This window comes from Eschrichtius robustus, chromosome 15 (genome assembly GCF_028021215.1).
Source record: "Eschrichtius robustus isolate mEscRob2 chromosome 15, mEscRob2.pri, whole genome shotgun sequence".
Taxonomy (NCBI): Eukaryota; Metazoa; Chordata; class Mammalia; order Artiodactyla; family Eschrichtiidae; genus Eschrichtius; species Eschrichtius robustus.
In genome coordinates, this window is record NC_090838.1 from 60431388 (window position 1) to 60448783 (window position 17396).

At 39.7% G+C, this 17396-nt stretch overlaps 1 protein-coding gene across 6 annotated transcripts in view; it reads right to left on the reverse strand.

The window, feature by feature from the left end:
* Window positions 1–10525, reverse strand: part of C15H2orf42 (chromosome 15 C2orf42 homolog) — a 40514-nt gene extending 29989 nt beyond the window's left edge. For 2 of the 6 annotated variants that reach the window (XM_068565090.1, XM_068565085.1), the window contains exon 1: window positions 10445–10466. The gene's annotated coding sequence lies outside the window, so the exon portion shown is untranslated. Of the gene's footprint in view, window positions 1–1741; window positions 1952–10285; window positions 10326–10388; window positions 10418–10444 lie in introns of those variants that run through there. The other 4 variants (XM_068565088.1, XM_068565089.1, XM_068565087.1 and 1 more) reach the window with 4 other exon arrangements.
* Between the last annotated feature and the right edge of the window lie 6871 nt (window positions 10526–17396).

Consider the following 17396-nt stretch of genomic DNA (forward strand, 5'->3'; position numbering starts at 1 on the left):
GGTGGTAATCATTTTGCAATATAAGTGTATCACACTTTAAACTTACACAATGTTATATGTCAATTACATCTCAAAAAAGCTGGAGAAAAAAAAGACATTGTGACTTAGACATTCAGATATACAAATCAGTGAAAGAGAATTGAGAATTCAAAAGTGAACCCTCACATTTACGGTCAATTGATGTTCAACAAGGACGCCAAGATCATTTAAGGGAAAATGACAGTCCTATCAACAAATGGTGCTGGAACAACTGAATAGCCACCTGCAAAAAAATGAAGTTGGACCCCTGCCTCACACTGTATATAAAAATTAACAAAGTGGATCATAGACATCAATGTAAGAGCTAAAACTCTTAGGAAGAAACACAGGCATAAATCTTCGTGACTGGGACTTCCTTGGTGATCCAGTGGGGAGGACTCCACGCTCCCAATGTGGGGGGCCTGGGTTCAATCCCTGGTTGGGGAACTAGATCCTGCATACATGCCACAACTGGGAGTTCACATTCCACAACTAAAAACAGTGCCACAACTAAAAGATCCCGCATGCCAAAGTGAAGACCCTGCATGCCGTACCTGACACCCAGCGCAGCCAAAATAAATAAACAAATAAATAAATATTTTTTTAAAATATAAATAAATAAACAAATAAATCTTGTGACCTTGGATTAGGCAATGGTCTCTTAGATATAACACCAAAAGCATAAGTGACAAAAGAAAAAAAATGGAAAAATTGGTCTTCATCAAAATTAAAAACATTTGTGCTTCAAAGGACACATCAAGGAAGTGAAAAGATAGGGACTTCCCTGGTGGCACCGTGGTTAAGAATCTGCCTGCCAATGCAGGGGACATGGGTTTGATCCCTGGTCTGGGAAGATCCCACATGCCATGGAACAACTAATCCCGTGCGCCACAACTACTGAGCACAAGCACCACAACTACTGAAGTCCGCACACTCTAGGGCCCACATGCCGCAACTACCGAGCCTGTGTGCTGCAATTACTGAAGCCTGCGTGCCTAGAGCCTATGCTCCAAAACAAGAGAAGCGTCCGCAATGAGAAGCCTGTGCATTGACAACAAAGAGTAGCCCCCGCTCGCCACAACTCGAGAAAGCCCGCACGCAGTCATGAAGACGTAAGGCAACCAAAAAATAAATAAAATTAAAAAAAAAAAAAGGAAACTGAAAAGATAACCTACAGAATGGCAGAAAATATTTGCAGTCATATATATGATAAGGGACTTATAAGTTAACAATAAAAAGACAAATAACCCAATTTAAAAATGGGCCAATGAGACTCCCCCTTGTGAGAGCACCAGATTCACAACTAACTGCTGAACAATCATCGACAGGAAGACACTGGAACTCACCAAAAAGGATACCCCACATCCAAAGACAAAGGAGAAGCCACAATGAGACGGCAGGAGGGGCACAATCACAATAAAATCAAATCCCGTAACTGCTGGGTGGGCGACTCACAAACTGCAGAACACTTATACCACAGAAGTCCACCAACTGGAGTGAAGGTTCTCAGCCCCATGTCAGGGTTCCCAACCAGGGAGTCTGGCAACGGGAGGAGGAATTCCTAGAGAATCAGACTTTGAAGGCTAATGGGATTTGATTGCAGGACTTTGACAGGACTGGGGGAAACAGAGACTCCACTCTTGGAGGGCACACACAAAGTAGTGTGAGCGTCAGGACCCACGGGAAGGAACAGTGACCCCATAGGAGACTGAACCAGACCTACCTGCTAGTGTTGGAGGGTCTCCTGCTGAGGTGGGAGGTGGCTGTGGCTCACGGTGAGGACAAGGACACTGGCAGCAGAAGTTCTGGGAAGTACTCCTTGGTGTGAGCCCTCCCAGAGTCCGCCATTAGCCCCACCAAAGAGCCCGGGTAGGCTCCAGTGTCGGGTCGCCTCAGGCCAAACAACCAACAGGGAGGGAACCCAGCCCCACCTATTAGCAGACAAGCGGATTAAAGTTTTACTGAGCTCTGTCCACCAGAGCAACACCCAGCTCTACCCACCACCAGTCCCTTCCATTAGGAAACTTGCACAAGCCTCTTAGATAGCTTCATCCAACAGAGGGCAGACAGCAGAAGCAAGAAGAACTACAATCCTGCAGCCTGTGGAACAAAACCCACATTCACAGAAAGATAGACAAGATGAAAAGGCAGAGGGCTATGTACCAGATGAAGGAACAAGACAAAACCCCAGAAAAACAGCTAATTGAAGTGGAGATAGGAAACCTTCAAGAAAAAGAATTCAGAATAATGATAGTGAAGATGATCCCGGACCTCGGAAAAAGAATGGACGCAAAGAACGAGAAGATGCAAGAAATGTTTAACAAAGACCTAGAAGAATTAAAGAACAAACACCAGAAGAATTAAAGAACAAACAAACAGAGATGAACAATACAATAACTGAAATGAAAAATACACTAGAAGGAATCAATAGCAGAATAACTGAGGCAGAAGAATGGATAAGTGACCTGGAAGACAGAATGGTGGAATTCACTGCCACGGAACAGAATAAAGGAAAAAGAATGCAAAGAAATGAAGACAGCCTAAGAGATCTCTGGGACAACATTAAACGCAACAACATTCGCATTATAGGGGTCCCAGAAGGAGAAGAGAGAGAGAAAGGACCCAAGAAAATATTTGAAGAGATTATAGTCGAAAATTTCCCTAACATGGGAAAGGAAATAGCCACCAAAGTCCAGGAAGTGCAGAGAGTACCAGGCAGGATAAATCCAAGGAGAAACATGCCGAGACAAATAGTAATCAAACTGACAAAAATTAAAGACAAAGAAAAATTATTGAAAGCAACAAGGGAAAAACAACAAATAACATACAAGGGAACTCCCATATGGTTAACAGCTGATTTCTCAGCAGAAACTCTACAAGCCAGAAGGGAGTGGCATGATATATTTAAAGTGATGAAAGGGAAGAACCTACAACTAAGATTACTCTACCCGGCAAAGATCTCACTCAGATTCGACAGAGAAGCTAAGAGAATTCAGCACCACCAAACTAGCTCTACAACAAATGCTAAAGGAACTTCTCTAAGTGGGAAACACAAGAGAAGAAAAGGACCTACAAAAACAAACCCATAACAATTAAGAAAATGGTAATAGGAACATACATATCAATAATTACCTTAGGGCTTCCCTGGTGGTGCAGTGGTTGAGAATCTGCCTGCTAATGCAGGGGACACGGGATCGAGCCCTGGTCTGGGAAGATCCCACATGCCGTGGAGCAACTAGGCCCGTGAGCCACAACTACTGAGCCTGCACGTCTGGAGCCTGTGCTCCGCAACAAGAGAGGCCACGATAGTGAGAGGCCCACGCACCGCGATGAAGAGTGGCCCCCGCTTGCCACAACTAGAGAAAGCCCTCACACAGAAACGAAGACCCAACACAGCCAAAAATAAATAAATAAATTTAAAAAAAAATAACAAATGTTCAAAAAAAAAATTACCTTAAACGTGAATGGATTAAATGCTCCAACCAAAAGACACAGGCTCGCTGAATGGATACAAAAACAAGACCCATATATATGCTGTCTACAAGAGACCCACTTCAGACCTAGGAACACATACAGACTGAAAGTGAGGGGATGGAAAAAGATATTCCATGCAAATGGAAATCAAAAGAAAGCTGGAGTAGCAATACTCATATCAGATAAAATAGACTTTAAAATAAAGAATGTTACAAGAGACAAGGAAGGACACTGCATAATGATCAAGGGATCAATCCAAGAAGAAGATATAGCAATTATAAATATATATGCACCCAACATAGGAGCAACTCAATACATAAGGCAACAGCTAACAGCTAAAAAGAGGAAATCGACAGTAACATAATAATAGTGGGGGACTTTAACACCTCACTTACACCAATGGACAGATCATCCAAACAGAAAATTAATAAAGAAACAGAAGCTTTAAATGACACAATAGACCAGATAGATTTATTTGATATCTATAGGACATTCCATCCAAAAACAGCAGATTACACTTTATACTCAAGCGCGCACGGAACATTCTCCAGGATAGATCACATCTTGGGTCACAAATCAAGCCTCAGTAAATTTAAGAAAACTGAAATCATATCAAGCATCTTTTCTCACCACAACGTTATGAGATTAGAAATCAATTACAGGGAGAAAAACATGAAAAACATAAATACATGGAGGCTAAACAGTACATTCTAAATAACCAAGAGATCACCGAAGAAATCAAAGAGGAAATCAAGAAATACCTAGAGATAAATTACAACGAAAACACAAAGATCCAAAACCTATGGCATGCAGTAAAAGCAGTTCTAAGAGGGAAGTTTATAGCAATACAAGCCTACCTCAAGAAACAAGAAAAATCTCAAATAAACAATCTAACCTTACACCTAAAGGAACTAGAGAAAGAAGAACAAACGAAACCCAAAGTTAGTGGAAGGAAAGAAATCATAAAGATCAGAGCAGAAATAAATGAAACAGAAACAAAGAAAACAATAGCAAAGATCAATAAAACTAAAAGCTGGTTTTTTGAGAAGATAAACAAAATTGATAAACCATTAGCCAGACTCATCAAGAAAAAGAGGGAGAGGACTCAAATCAATAAAATTAGAAATGAAAAAAGAGAAGTTACAACAGACACCGCAGAAATACAAAGCATCCTAAGAGACTACTACAAGCAACTCTATGCCAATAAAATGGACAACCTGGAAGAAATGGACAAATTCTTAGAAAGGTAAAATCTTCCAAGACTGAACCAGAAAGAAATAGAAAATATGAACAGACCAATCACAAGTAACGAAATTGAAATTGTGATTAAAAATCTTCCAACAAACGAAAGTCCAGGACAAGATGCCTTTGCAGGTGAATTTTATCAAACGTTTAGAGAAGAGCTAACACCCACCCTTCTCAAACTCTTCCAAAAAATTGCAGAGGAAGGAACACTCCCAGACTCATTCTATGAGGTCACCATCACCCTGATACCAAAACCAGACAAAGATACTACAAAAAAAGAAAATTACAGACCAATATCACTGATGAATATAGACGCAAAAATCCTCAACAAAATACTAGCAAACAGAATCCAACAGCACATTAAAAAGATCATACACCATGATCAAGTGGGATTTATCCCAGGGATGCAAGGATTCTTCAATATACACAAATCAGTCAATGTGATATACCATATTAACAAATTGAAGAATAAAAACCATATGATCATCTCAATAGATGCAGAAAAAGCTTTTGACAAAATTCAACACCCATTTATGATAAAAACTCTCTAGAAAGTGGGCACAGAGGGAACCTACCTCAACATTTTAAAGGCCATATATGACAAACCCACAGCAAACATCATTCTCAATGGTGAAAAACTGAAAGCATTTCCTCTAAGATGAGGAACAAGACAAGGATGTCCACTCTCGCCACTATTATTCAACATAGTTTTGGAAGTCCTAGCCATGGCAATCAGAGAAGAAAAATAAATAAAAAGAATACAAATTGGAAAAGAAGAAGTAAAACTGTCACTGTTTGCAGATGACATGATACTATACATAGAGAATCCTAAAGATGCCAGCAGAAAACTACTAGAGCTAATCAATGAATTTGGTAAAGTTGCAGGATACAAAATTAATGCACAGAAATCTCTTGCATTCCTATACACTAATGATGAAAAATCTGAAAGAGAAATTAAGGAAACACTCCCATTTACCATTGCAACAAAAAGAATAAAATACCTAGGAATAAACCTACCTAGGGAGACAAAAGACCTGTATGCAGAAAACTATAAGACACTGATGAAAGAAATTAAAGATGATACAAACAGGTGGAGAGATATACCATGTTCTTGGATTGGAAGAATCAATATTGTGAAAATGACTATACTACCCAAAGCAATCTACAGATTCAATGCAATCCCTATCGAACTACCAATGGCATTTTTCACAGAACTAGAACAAAAAAATTTCACAATTTGTATGGAAACACAAAAGACCCCAAATATTTGCAAATGAAGCAACTGACAAAGGATCAATCTCCAAAATATATAAACAGCTCATGCAGCTCAATATTATAAAAACAAACAACCCAATCCAAAAATGGGCAGAAGACCTAAATAGACATTTCTCCAAAGAAGACATACAGATGGCCAAGAAGCACATGAAAAGCTGCTCAACATCACTAATTATTAGAGAAATGCAAACCAAAACTGCAATGAGGTATTATCTCACACCAGTTAGAATGGGCATCATCAGAAAATCTACAAACCACAAATGTTGGATAGGGTGTGGAGGAAAGGGAGCCCTCTTGCACTGTTGATGGGAATGTAAATTGATACAGCCACTATGGAGAGCAGTATGGAGGTTCCTTAAAAAACTAAAAATAGAATTACCATATGACCCAGCAGTCCCACTGCTGGGCATATACCCAGAGAAAACCATAATTCAAAAAGACACATGCACCCCAATGTTCATTGCAGCACTATTTACAATAGCCAGGTCATGGAAGCAACCTAAATGCCCAATGACAGATGAATGGATAAAGAAGATGTGGTACATACATATAATGGACTATTACTCACCCATAAAAAGGAATGAAATTGGGTCATTTGTAGAGACGTGGATGGATCTAGAGACTGTCATACAGAGTGAAGTAAGTCAGAAAGAGAAAAGCAAATATCATATATTAACGCATATATGTGGAACCTAGAAAAATGGTACAGATGAACCGGTTTGCAGGACAGAAATAGAGACACAGGTGCAGAGAACAAACTTATGGACACCAAGGGGGAAAAGTGGCGGGAGTGGTGGTGGTGGTGTGATGAATTGGGCGACTGGGATTTACATGTATACAGTAATATGTATAAAATGGATAACTAACAAGAACCTGCTGTATAATAAAATAAATAAAATTCAAAAAAATAAAAATGGGCCAATAATCTGAATGGCTACGTCTCCAAAGAAGTTATACAGATAGCCAATAAACACATGAAAAGATGTTCAATATCACGTCATTAAGGAAATGCAAATCAAAATGTCAGTGAGATGCCACTTCACAGCCACTAAGATGACTAAAAAAAGACAGACAATAACAAGGGTATAGAAAAACTGGAACCTTCATACATTGTTGATGGTATTACAAAATGGTGCAGCCACTTTGGAAAATTGATCGTTCTTCAAAATGTGAGAGTTACCATATGACTCCCAAGAGAATCTATATCTGTATCTATATCTATCTATCTATATCTATATTTATATCTATATATGCCCAATGGAATTGAAAACATACAAAAATTTGTACTGGTGTTCACTGTAGTAGTATTCATAAAAGCCAGAAAGTAGAATCAATCCAAATGTCCATCAACTGATGAATGGGTAAACAAAATGTGATATATCCATACAATGAAATATTATTTGGCCATAAAAGGGAATGAATTTCTTTTTTTTTTTTTTGGGAATGAATTTCTGATACATGCTACAGCATGGATGAATGAGCCTTGATATATTAGGCGAAGTGAAAGAAGCCAGACATAAAAAGCCTTACATTCCATTTAAATGAAACATCTAGAATAAGCAAATGCACAGAGACAGAAAGGTTGCTAGGGTTGAAAGGGGGGACTGGGAGTGACTGCCATTGAGTGTGACGTTTCTTTCTGGGGTAATGAAAGGTTGCACTACTCTGTGAATATACTAAAATCGCTGAATTGTAACATTTTAAAAGGGTGAATTTTATGTTATGTGATTTATGTTTCAATAAATCTGTCATTAAAAATAAAGGGAAAATATTTGGAACACAAATAACAAAGGGTTAATTTCCTAAAATAAGAATTTTTACAAATCAATAAGAAAAAAGAAGCAAACCCACTAGAAAAAATGAGCAAAGGGTACAAAAAGACAGCTTATGAAAAAGAAAAAAAAATGATTTTTTTTTTTTTTTTTTGGCGGTGTGGCTTGTGAGATCTTATTTCCCCAACCAGGGATCGAACCCAGGCCCCCAGCAGTGGAAGAACTGAGTCCTAACCACTGGACTCCCAGGGAATTCCCGAAAAATGATTTTAAACGTCCAAAATTCAACCTTACAATAAGCAAGAGGCAAATTAAAACAAGACTTCAGCAAAGTGACAAAAAAGATAAATGTTATCACATGAAGATGTGGAGAAATAGGCACTGTACATTATTGTGGGAGTGTAAACTGCAATATCATCTTTAAAGGGATGTAAATAAAATAAACTTAAAACACACTTTGACTTAGGAATTCCACTTTTAAGATTTCACGAGTTCTAGTCTCACATGAACACAAAATATGTACAGGGGTACTCCATGCAAGGCTGTCCATAACTGCACAAGAACAGAAGCAGCCTAAGAGCTAACTAAATAAATCATGGTGTAACCATACAATATGCTACTATAGAGCCACTAAAACGAATCAGATTTATATGTATTGATAAGCAACAAATATCAAGATATACTGTGGAGTAAAAAAAGGTACAATACTTCGTGTATAATGTGATACTCTTGGTTTAAAAAAGAAAAAAGACAGAGGAGATACACACATACAGAATATGTTGCCTCAGAAGAAGTGACTGGGGACTTGAGAAATAGAAAGTGGGAAGGAGATACACATTTCACTGTTCCATACGATTTGAATTTTAAACTTGTACTAGTATCACTTATTACAGATTCTATATTGAAAGCATATATAAACAAGTAACACAATTTGTAAATGATAGGGATAGAGTAGGATTAGTTAGTTTAGAAATCCCACTAGGGGATTAAAGACAGAAAGGGAATTTTAAGGGAGTTTGGGAGATTGTTGTTAGCTAATGACCACTCAAGAAAAGAATCCAGTAACCTAGCAACAATCTACACTATCTTGAAGGAAGACAAGGTGCATCCAAGCACCAGACATACTCAAGCCACAAATCCTGGTAGTTACAACACAAGACAATAGATATGGGGTCTGAATCTTGTTACATGAAGTCAGGGAGTTAATGATCCTTGAAGAGTAGCATTTCTGCATGCAGCCAAGACAGGAATATAGATGAAAGGGGAAAGAAACTAGGTGAGAGGGGACATTATACAAAAACTTGAGATGAATTACCATATTTTAGTATAATTTACCATCTTTTTGCTAATATACATATGATTTAAATAGCGCCAAGGCAGTCCGGGTTAGACCAGATAGGGTCAAAGGAGGAAATGATGACGTCTGCCCAAGACTGAGGAAGAAGGTGGTGTTCTCCCCTCCCCACTTTTTCTTTGATTATAAAAATATAGCCCTCTTTGTTCTCAGGGCTGTGCTCCCCTGCTGTCCAGCTCGTATCTCTCACAAGCCTCCTATGCTAATAAACTCACTCTTCACCTGCCACTTTGCCTCACGCTGAATTCTCTGAGCTTCAGTAAGTCCTGACACCAGGTGAGCAGTTTCAACTAAAAGACAGTGGGTTCGAGTCCCCTCCTAAGTCAGGGATTGTGGGTTCAATTCCCAATGTGAGGTGCAGGTGGGTTGGAGCCCCGGTCTGAGTTTTGGTTGGGTCCCACCCAAGAAGGAGTGCAGTTTCATAAAGAACCTGTATTTGAATCCTGCCTAAAAAAGGGTCTCCTCTCCCTGGCAAGTTTACTAAACAGCCTCCTCAGATGGTGTAAACGGACTGGTGCTGGAAGAGCTACCCCACGAACACTCCCTGTAGTGCTGGGTTTTCAGGCCCGTACTATTCGGCTGTAGAGCTATATACAGTTTGGTGAATGCTGTTTAAGGCTTGTGAAGCACAGTAAGTGAAGAGAACGATCACCATAAATAAAACATAAACTTGCTAACGTTTACTGAGTACAAGTAAGCTTTTCCCATGCATTTACTCATGTAATGCTCACCACGATCCTGTGAAGTAGGTATTATTTTATCTTAGAGATGAAGAAACTGGCTCAGAGAAAGTAGTGATTTGATTAATGTCCCTCAGCCAGCCTCTAGATAATCTAACGTGAGTTTGGAATCTGCTGGATTCCGTCAAACCACAAGTGAGAGGAAGGGGCAGGACTAGAAGCCAGGACTCTCAACTCCAGGTCCAGGGTGCTTCCATTGCCCCGCACTGCCTCGGAATAGTGGAGAAAGGCCTCCGGGGCCATGCGGACAAGACCCCTGTCATCCGGCCTGCGGGACCCACACCTCCCACCTAGCTTCCGGGATGCGGCCAGCCCCCGGACGCACCCACCCGGGGACCTGCTTCCCGGCATCCTCCCCGCGCGACCGCTCACTTCCGGTCCTAAGTAGGCCCAAGCAGAAGCATCACCTGGCCGGCACCCTGCTCTTGGGAAACGCTATCCGCCGGGATTCCCAGCTCTACGCCCTTGTCCCATCGCCGCCCCCGCCTTCTGTCAACACAGCCCCCTTACCTGCCCTGCGCGCCCCACCCCGCCGTCCCAGGCCCCCAGCTGATAACCGCCCTCACCTCCTCTCTCTTCGCCTGCCACGGCCTTTTACAAACGCGGCTAAACTGTTCGCTGTAACGACAGTCGTTATTGGTCAGAGCCGCCCACGCACGGCGAGAGCCCGCCCACCTCAGCTCGCGTTGTCTGACGGGAGTTATAGTTTCCTCCTCCGGGAGGCGGCTGACAATTGTTGGGGAATCCGGTGGTGGAATGTGCGCCTACCTGGCGGCTGTACTACTTAGGTTCTTTGCTGTGGAAAGAGTGCTTCTGCCCAACCCTGCTGGTACTGGAAGGCACAGACAACTCTAGGGCTGGTCATGACTGTTTCAGGCCTGAGTGAGTCCTATTTCTGAGTAGAATTCCATTGGTCATTGATGCAAAAATCGCCTTACATTTTCTACATTATTAGCAGATGCCGGCTGCGATTTAGTGTTTTGTCAAGGGGGTCTTGTCCACCAAAGTATTCGCTGTTTCTATCACTTGTGTGTTTGCATCAAGTTATCTTTTTCTCCCTTAATTATACTCTGACATATTACTTGAACGTTTTCCCATATAAGGCGTTGGAATTGGGTTCTGGTATGACCTAGTTTTGGTCCTTGGAATCGCACAGAATAAATCTAATAAATAAATCTAATCAAATAAATAAATTTGTGCTCCTGAGTACAAATGTGTTAAGGGTGAGGCCTGTGTGTGTTGGAAAACTCTGGAATGAGATTTCCTGCACCTTTAGCCTTCATCCTGCTACTTAGTGGTGGCACTGTGGGCTGGTCGCCTGAGAACTGTCAGTGGAAATAATAAAAATATTTAAAATAAAATAAAAATGTGAGAGCTGTGAGTTTCAGTTTTATTCAGGGACTTACTTAGGACTATAGTCAGGGAGACAACCTCTCAGTTAGCTTTGAGGAAGTGATCTGAAGAGGTATGGCGAGAGGTTAGTACATCTGTGATTTTGCAGAAGGGGTATGTGCAATCAAGCACACAGCTTGGTAGAAGATTGCTGCTGGTCACAAGGCACAGATGATGATCTCAGTGTTTTTCTAAGTATGGGAAGATGCAAGAAATTGGGTTCATAAAATCTCCCGAAAATATCTATATGAAGTCCTATTCTGCCAGTTTTCCCAGAGCATGGAGTGCCCCATTTCTGATCTCCACCCTGAACTCCTTTCAGGGTGTATTGAAGGTCAGTGACTGCAGTGGCTAATGACTTAATCCTTGTTGAGCCAGAAGGTGAGTGACATTCTTTAGCTGGCAGAACCGTAGTCTTCTCAACTGTTAATAAGAGAAGTGGTCCCTTTCATGATTAAGGTTTGCTATGTTGTTTCTTAAACTGGAGGTAGGGGGAGAGGGGCACATTTTTTTCCAGGAAATTTTTCCAATTTTGTCTTTCCACTTCAATTATAAGGTTTTAAATGATCATCAGTATATCCTGTATCATCTAGATGATCACCTAATAATACTGTGGGTTTTCAATGCCTGGTTGTGTTTATGATTGTATTAGTACCAAGTGATTATCTAAAGCAGTTTCTCAACTGGGAGCACTGCTACACATCTAGTAGATGACATGGAAGATCCTGCAATGCACAGGACAGCCCTTACAACAAAGAATTATCTAGACCAAAATGTCAGTAGTGCCACAATTGAGAGACCCTGTTGTAAAGAGAGAGTGTTTAAATTTTTTTCAATGGAATTGCCCAAATGTGTCCTAAGAGATCTGTGGGTTTTCAGCTGAGACACATTATCTGTTCCAGTCAGAAAGGAAGCTATCAAGCAACCCCATTCTAAAAGAGGTTTCTTTCTTCCAAGCCAGACACTCAGGGTTCTTCCATTCCTTCTTCAAAGAAGGGCCTTTGAAGAAACATTGCCATCATCGAAGTCCTTTCTGAGCCCTCTTCTCATAAGTAGGATTCTCAGAATTGCACAACATTCTCAAGTTATGGTCCATTTTGGTATGTTAATTTTCAGTATGTTAATATTTACCCAGTCACTTTACTTAATTCTCTCATTGGTTTTTTTTTTTTTTTTATATAGACTATTTTTTTAAAGTTTATTTTTGTCTGCGTCGGGTCTTAGTTGCAGCGCACAGGCTCTCTAGTGGCGCACAGGCTCCAGAGTGCGCGGGCTCTGTAGTTTGTGGTGTGCGGGCTCAGTTGCCCCGTGGCATGTGGGATCTTAGTTCCCCAACCAGGGATCAAACCCACATCCCCTGCATTGGAAGGCGGATTCTTAACCACTGGACCACCAGGGAAGTCCCTGCCCATTAATTTCTAACCTTTCTTTTCTAATATAAGCATTTAAGTGTATACATTATTTTCAAAGTGCCATTTTACTTGCATTCCACAAATTTTGATATACAGTATTTTTATTTTCTTTAAATTTTAAATAATTTTATATTTTCACCATGGCATCTTCTTTGACTCGTAAGTTATTTATACATGTGTTTTCGTACTTGATTTCTAACCTAACTTCATGGTCAGAAAACATGATAAGCTACTTTTTTTTATCTCATAGAAACTCTGCTTTATTTATTTATTTGTTAATAGATGAATAATAGCTTCTGATATTTAAAGGCATTTCCAATAAAAAGAATCTGTGTGGTATTTGCACATTAGAACAAATATTCACAGTTCTTTGATTTTTGCCAATTGGCAATAATTATTCGTCAACTTCCCTTACCCTTCTAACTCCTGTGACCTTTTAAAACCAATATTTTCTTAAGTATTCCATGTGTGCTTGAGAACAGATGTGTATATATTTTCTTTGCTATTAATTTGGCTACATCAGCTTCATTTAGGGTTTCCTGGTATATATCTTTCTGCATACTTTTGTTTTAGATGTTGCTTCTAAGCAGTGCATCTAGATTTTAAAAATCCAATTAAACAATCTCTTTTATTAGTTTAGTACATTTATTATGCATGTTAATCCATTTGGAATTATTTCTACCATCTAATTTTATTTCTACCATCTACCACCTAAGATTGGTTTGTCTGGCTTTCTCTATGTTTCTTTTCTTTTTCTGCCTTCTTTTGGATTTCTTTTGTTACCTCCTCTTTTTGGAAGTTATATGCTCTATTTTTATTATTTTAGTGATGATCCTTTACATTTTAACTCAAGGCCAAAGCTAATACATTTTTCTGCTATTCTCCTGAAAAAAATACAGTGATCTTAGAACACTTTAATCACCTCCTGTCATATATATTATTATTATCCAGTATTTTATTTTAGTTCTCCCTTAGAAGAAGGCACTATTATTGTTGCTTTAGATTAAACTACATATGTATAAATTTCTTTGCTTACCATTTCTTTTTGCAGCTCAGACTTTTGTTTTGGGATTTTTTTCTCCCTGAAATATATGCTTTAGAAGTTCATTTAGTATTGGATTTATTGTTGGCAAATTCTCTTGGCTTTTCTTTTTCTATTTCATCCTCATTCTTGTATGATTGCTTTAGGTTGTTGTTTCTTTCAGCACATTGAAGATATCCCTCTGAATTCTGGCCTATCGTCTTGCTGTTGAAACATTTGATGTCAATCTAATTGTCATATCATTGTAGTAGTCTTTTTTCTCCCCCTCTCTGCTGCTTTTAAAATCTGTCTTTGATAATCTGCAACTTGACTATATATGTAAGCATGGACTTCATTTTATTTATCCTTCTTGGGATTCATTGTGGATCTTGAGTCTGAGAATTCCTACCCTTCAATAATTCTGGAAAATTCTCAGCCATATCTCTTCAAATATTTCCCATCCCAAATTGTTTTCTCTCTTTATGGAACTCCAGTTTAAATATATTTTAGATTTTCCATTCTATTCTCCATGCTCTCTTCATATTTTCTACCTCTTTGTCTCTGCACTGTTGTACTGTTCCAATTCAGATTTCTTCAGCTGTATCTAATTTGGTTTTGTCAGTCCATTGAATTTTTAATTTTAGCTTTTGTGTTTTTAATTTCTAGAGGTTCTACTAGTTTCTTTAAAAATTCTGCCTAATCATTCAATAGTCACTTCTTCCTTGCTCATATTTTTACTGCATCTTTTATTTCTAAAGACATATGAAATATAGTTATTACATATTCAACATGTGATTATTATAATGTCTAAAAGTCCTTGGAGGTCAAACGGACAAAGGACACAGACAGGTCACAGAAAAGAAACACAAACAGCCAACTATCATGGGAACAAATCACTAACTTTACTTACAATCAGGGAAATAAAAGAGATCATTTTACATGCATCAGATTGGCAAAAATAAAAGCTTAATAACAATCAGCATTAGTAAAAGTAGGGGGGCAAACGAGTGCTTTCGGACATTATTGGTTGGAGTGTAAAATGGTACAGCTTTTAAGAGCTGTACCGTTATAAAGAGCTGTACATTATAATGTACCAATATAATTTGACAACATATATCATACAGTTTTTACAATTTACATTCTTTAATCCATCATTCAATTCTGAGTATCCTAGAGAAATAGTACACACATGCACACAAACGCATTCTTTAACTGTTCCGATTTTCTATATAAAACGGAGGTGAATGTTTTTTGTTGTGTGTTTCCGAATGAGTGAAGAGTGGCGTTGTTTTTTTGGTGGTCATTCACTTATCTTTGTGATTTATTCATAGTTTATTGTATTGAGATTTTTAAAAATTATTGCTTTCTTAAACCCATCTCCTCTTTCCTCTCTCCTTCCGTCTATAGCCCACTGAATCGGGAAGGCAGTCTGCGCTAGTTAACTATCCCCCACCTCCCACTCCTTAACCCAATACAGTCCACATTTTGCTCCTACTACTTCACTGAAAATGCTCATTTTTAAAGTCACCAACTACTTCCTCATTGCTAAATCCAGTGACTTTTTTTCACAACTTGTATTTTTCCCCTCTGTCATATTTGACTCTTGACTACTCCTTGAATGTTTTCCTCCTTGATTTCTGCAACATCATGGACCCTCAGTATTTCTCCCACCTGTCAGGCAGCTCTTCCTCATTCTCCTTTGCAAGCTTCTCTGTCTCTGCCCCCTTCAATACTGATAGACCTAAGAGTTCTGTCCTCAGTCCTCACTCTAGCGTCTCTCTGGGTGATTGCCACTCCATGGGTTGAACTACCACCGAAATGCTGATGACTCCCATCTCTATGTCAGCCTGGATCTCCCTTCCAAATTCCGTATCATTACGTACTGGCTATTTCTACCTGAATGTCACACATGTCCAAGCGCCACATTTTGAAAGGCAGACCTCATTAGCTTTCATCTTCTGCCCTCTAACTAGCATCTATCCTTACTCACCCTCAAAAACTGCTCTTCTTCCTTTTCCTACCCCAGTAACTAGCCCCAACCATCCATCTAATTGCTCATGCCAGGAACCTGGAAGACATCTTGATTAAAAACAAATTAGATCAATGGCTCCCTAGGACCTTTAAGATAAAAAAAAGTTCAAATTACTTGGCATGGCATAAAGAATTGGCCCTGGTTTGGTCCTTTAGTTTTAGCTCTTATCACCTCATACCCAGTACTCTAGCTGGTAGTACTATCAGCACATGGTAGAAATCCATTTGGTTAAAACAAGATTGAGATAATTAAATTAATTGATTGATTTACTACCTACTGGGTATATACAGCACTGAACAGTCACCAGCTTTTAGTGGGCAACACAGGTTTTAAAGATATAATCGCACAAATACATAATTTAAAATGATGACAAATGCTATAAAGGAAAAGTAAACATAAGATGGCTTGAGAGGCTACTGATTTAGATTGTGGGTAAAGAAAGGAAGGCATTTTAGAGGAAGGGACATTCAAGTGGAGAGCTGAAGACAAAGAGCAGACAAAAGGCATTCACATGGCAGGGCTCTGCAATGGGAGTCTTGGTCCCCAATCCACCCTTCTTGGCCTATGCTTTGTGAAACATTTCTTCTTTGCCAGTTGGCTCAATGTTAGGCTTTGTCAATAGAGGGCACTGGGGAAACATGGCAAGGTGATAGTGACAGGAAGGCACATTCCTTATGGGTTCTGGTTCTATCTTTTTATTCAGTGTGCAAGCCAATGGATCAGTGTACAGAAGACCCAGTGGCCCTCCCGTCAGTGGTTCTCTGGACCTGCCCCGGCTGCACCCTCAGGCCACACTTTCCTTACCTGCAGCTGTTTCCATGGCAGCTTTGGCTGCAACCCTCTCGAGGACTGACAGATAAAATACAGGACACCCAGTTAAACTTGGATTTCAGTTAAACAACAAGTAACTTTTAGTATGTTTCTTGCAATATTTGCGATTGTGCTTTCACTTGCTGAATCTGGCAACCCTAGCTCCCCCACCTGGTGGACCATTTCTAAAGACTATCTCCAGCCCACCCACCTCTGGCCAATGGTAGGCAGCTTCTAAGGACCAGCTCTGGCCCACGCCCTCTGGCATGTTTGTTCACCAGGCGGCACGTTCCTATGATAATCAAGCCCACTTTGAAGAGGTGAGAAACTCAGTGCTCTCTTAAACCCTTCGTTTCTGCATTGTCCACTCTGTCCATAAATAGTAGCTACTTTTTTTTGCACCTGCAATTCCTGGATCCCTTTTAGTAGTTAACCACTTTTTACTATTTAACAACTATTCACATTAAAATCTCCCTTTTCAAGTTTTAGTGTTGGCTTCTGTCTCCTGACTGGACCTTAACTGATATAAAGTGTTTACTTATTCAGGAAACTGAAAGATGACCATGGAGCGGAAGGGCTTATGGGAGACTGGAGAATGGCTTGCTGTGAAGTTGGGTAAGCACAGATTGCACTTTAGAAGGCTCTGCAGGCCACATTAAAGATGTTAGATTACTGCTAAATACAATTTGAAACAAAGACTTTCAAGCAGGGGAGTGTCACGATCAGATTTACATCTGTTAAAAGATTCCTTTGGTCTTCTGATTCTGGTAGAAATGTTAGCAGCCTGGTTCTGGATCTTTCCACTTCTCCTGGAAACCACAGGGTGCGACAAGGAAAACATATGACCAACT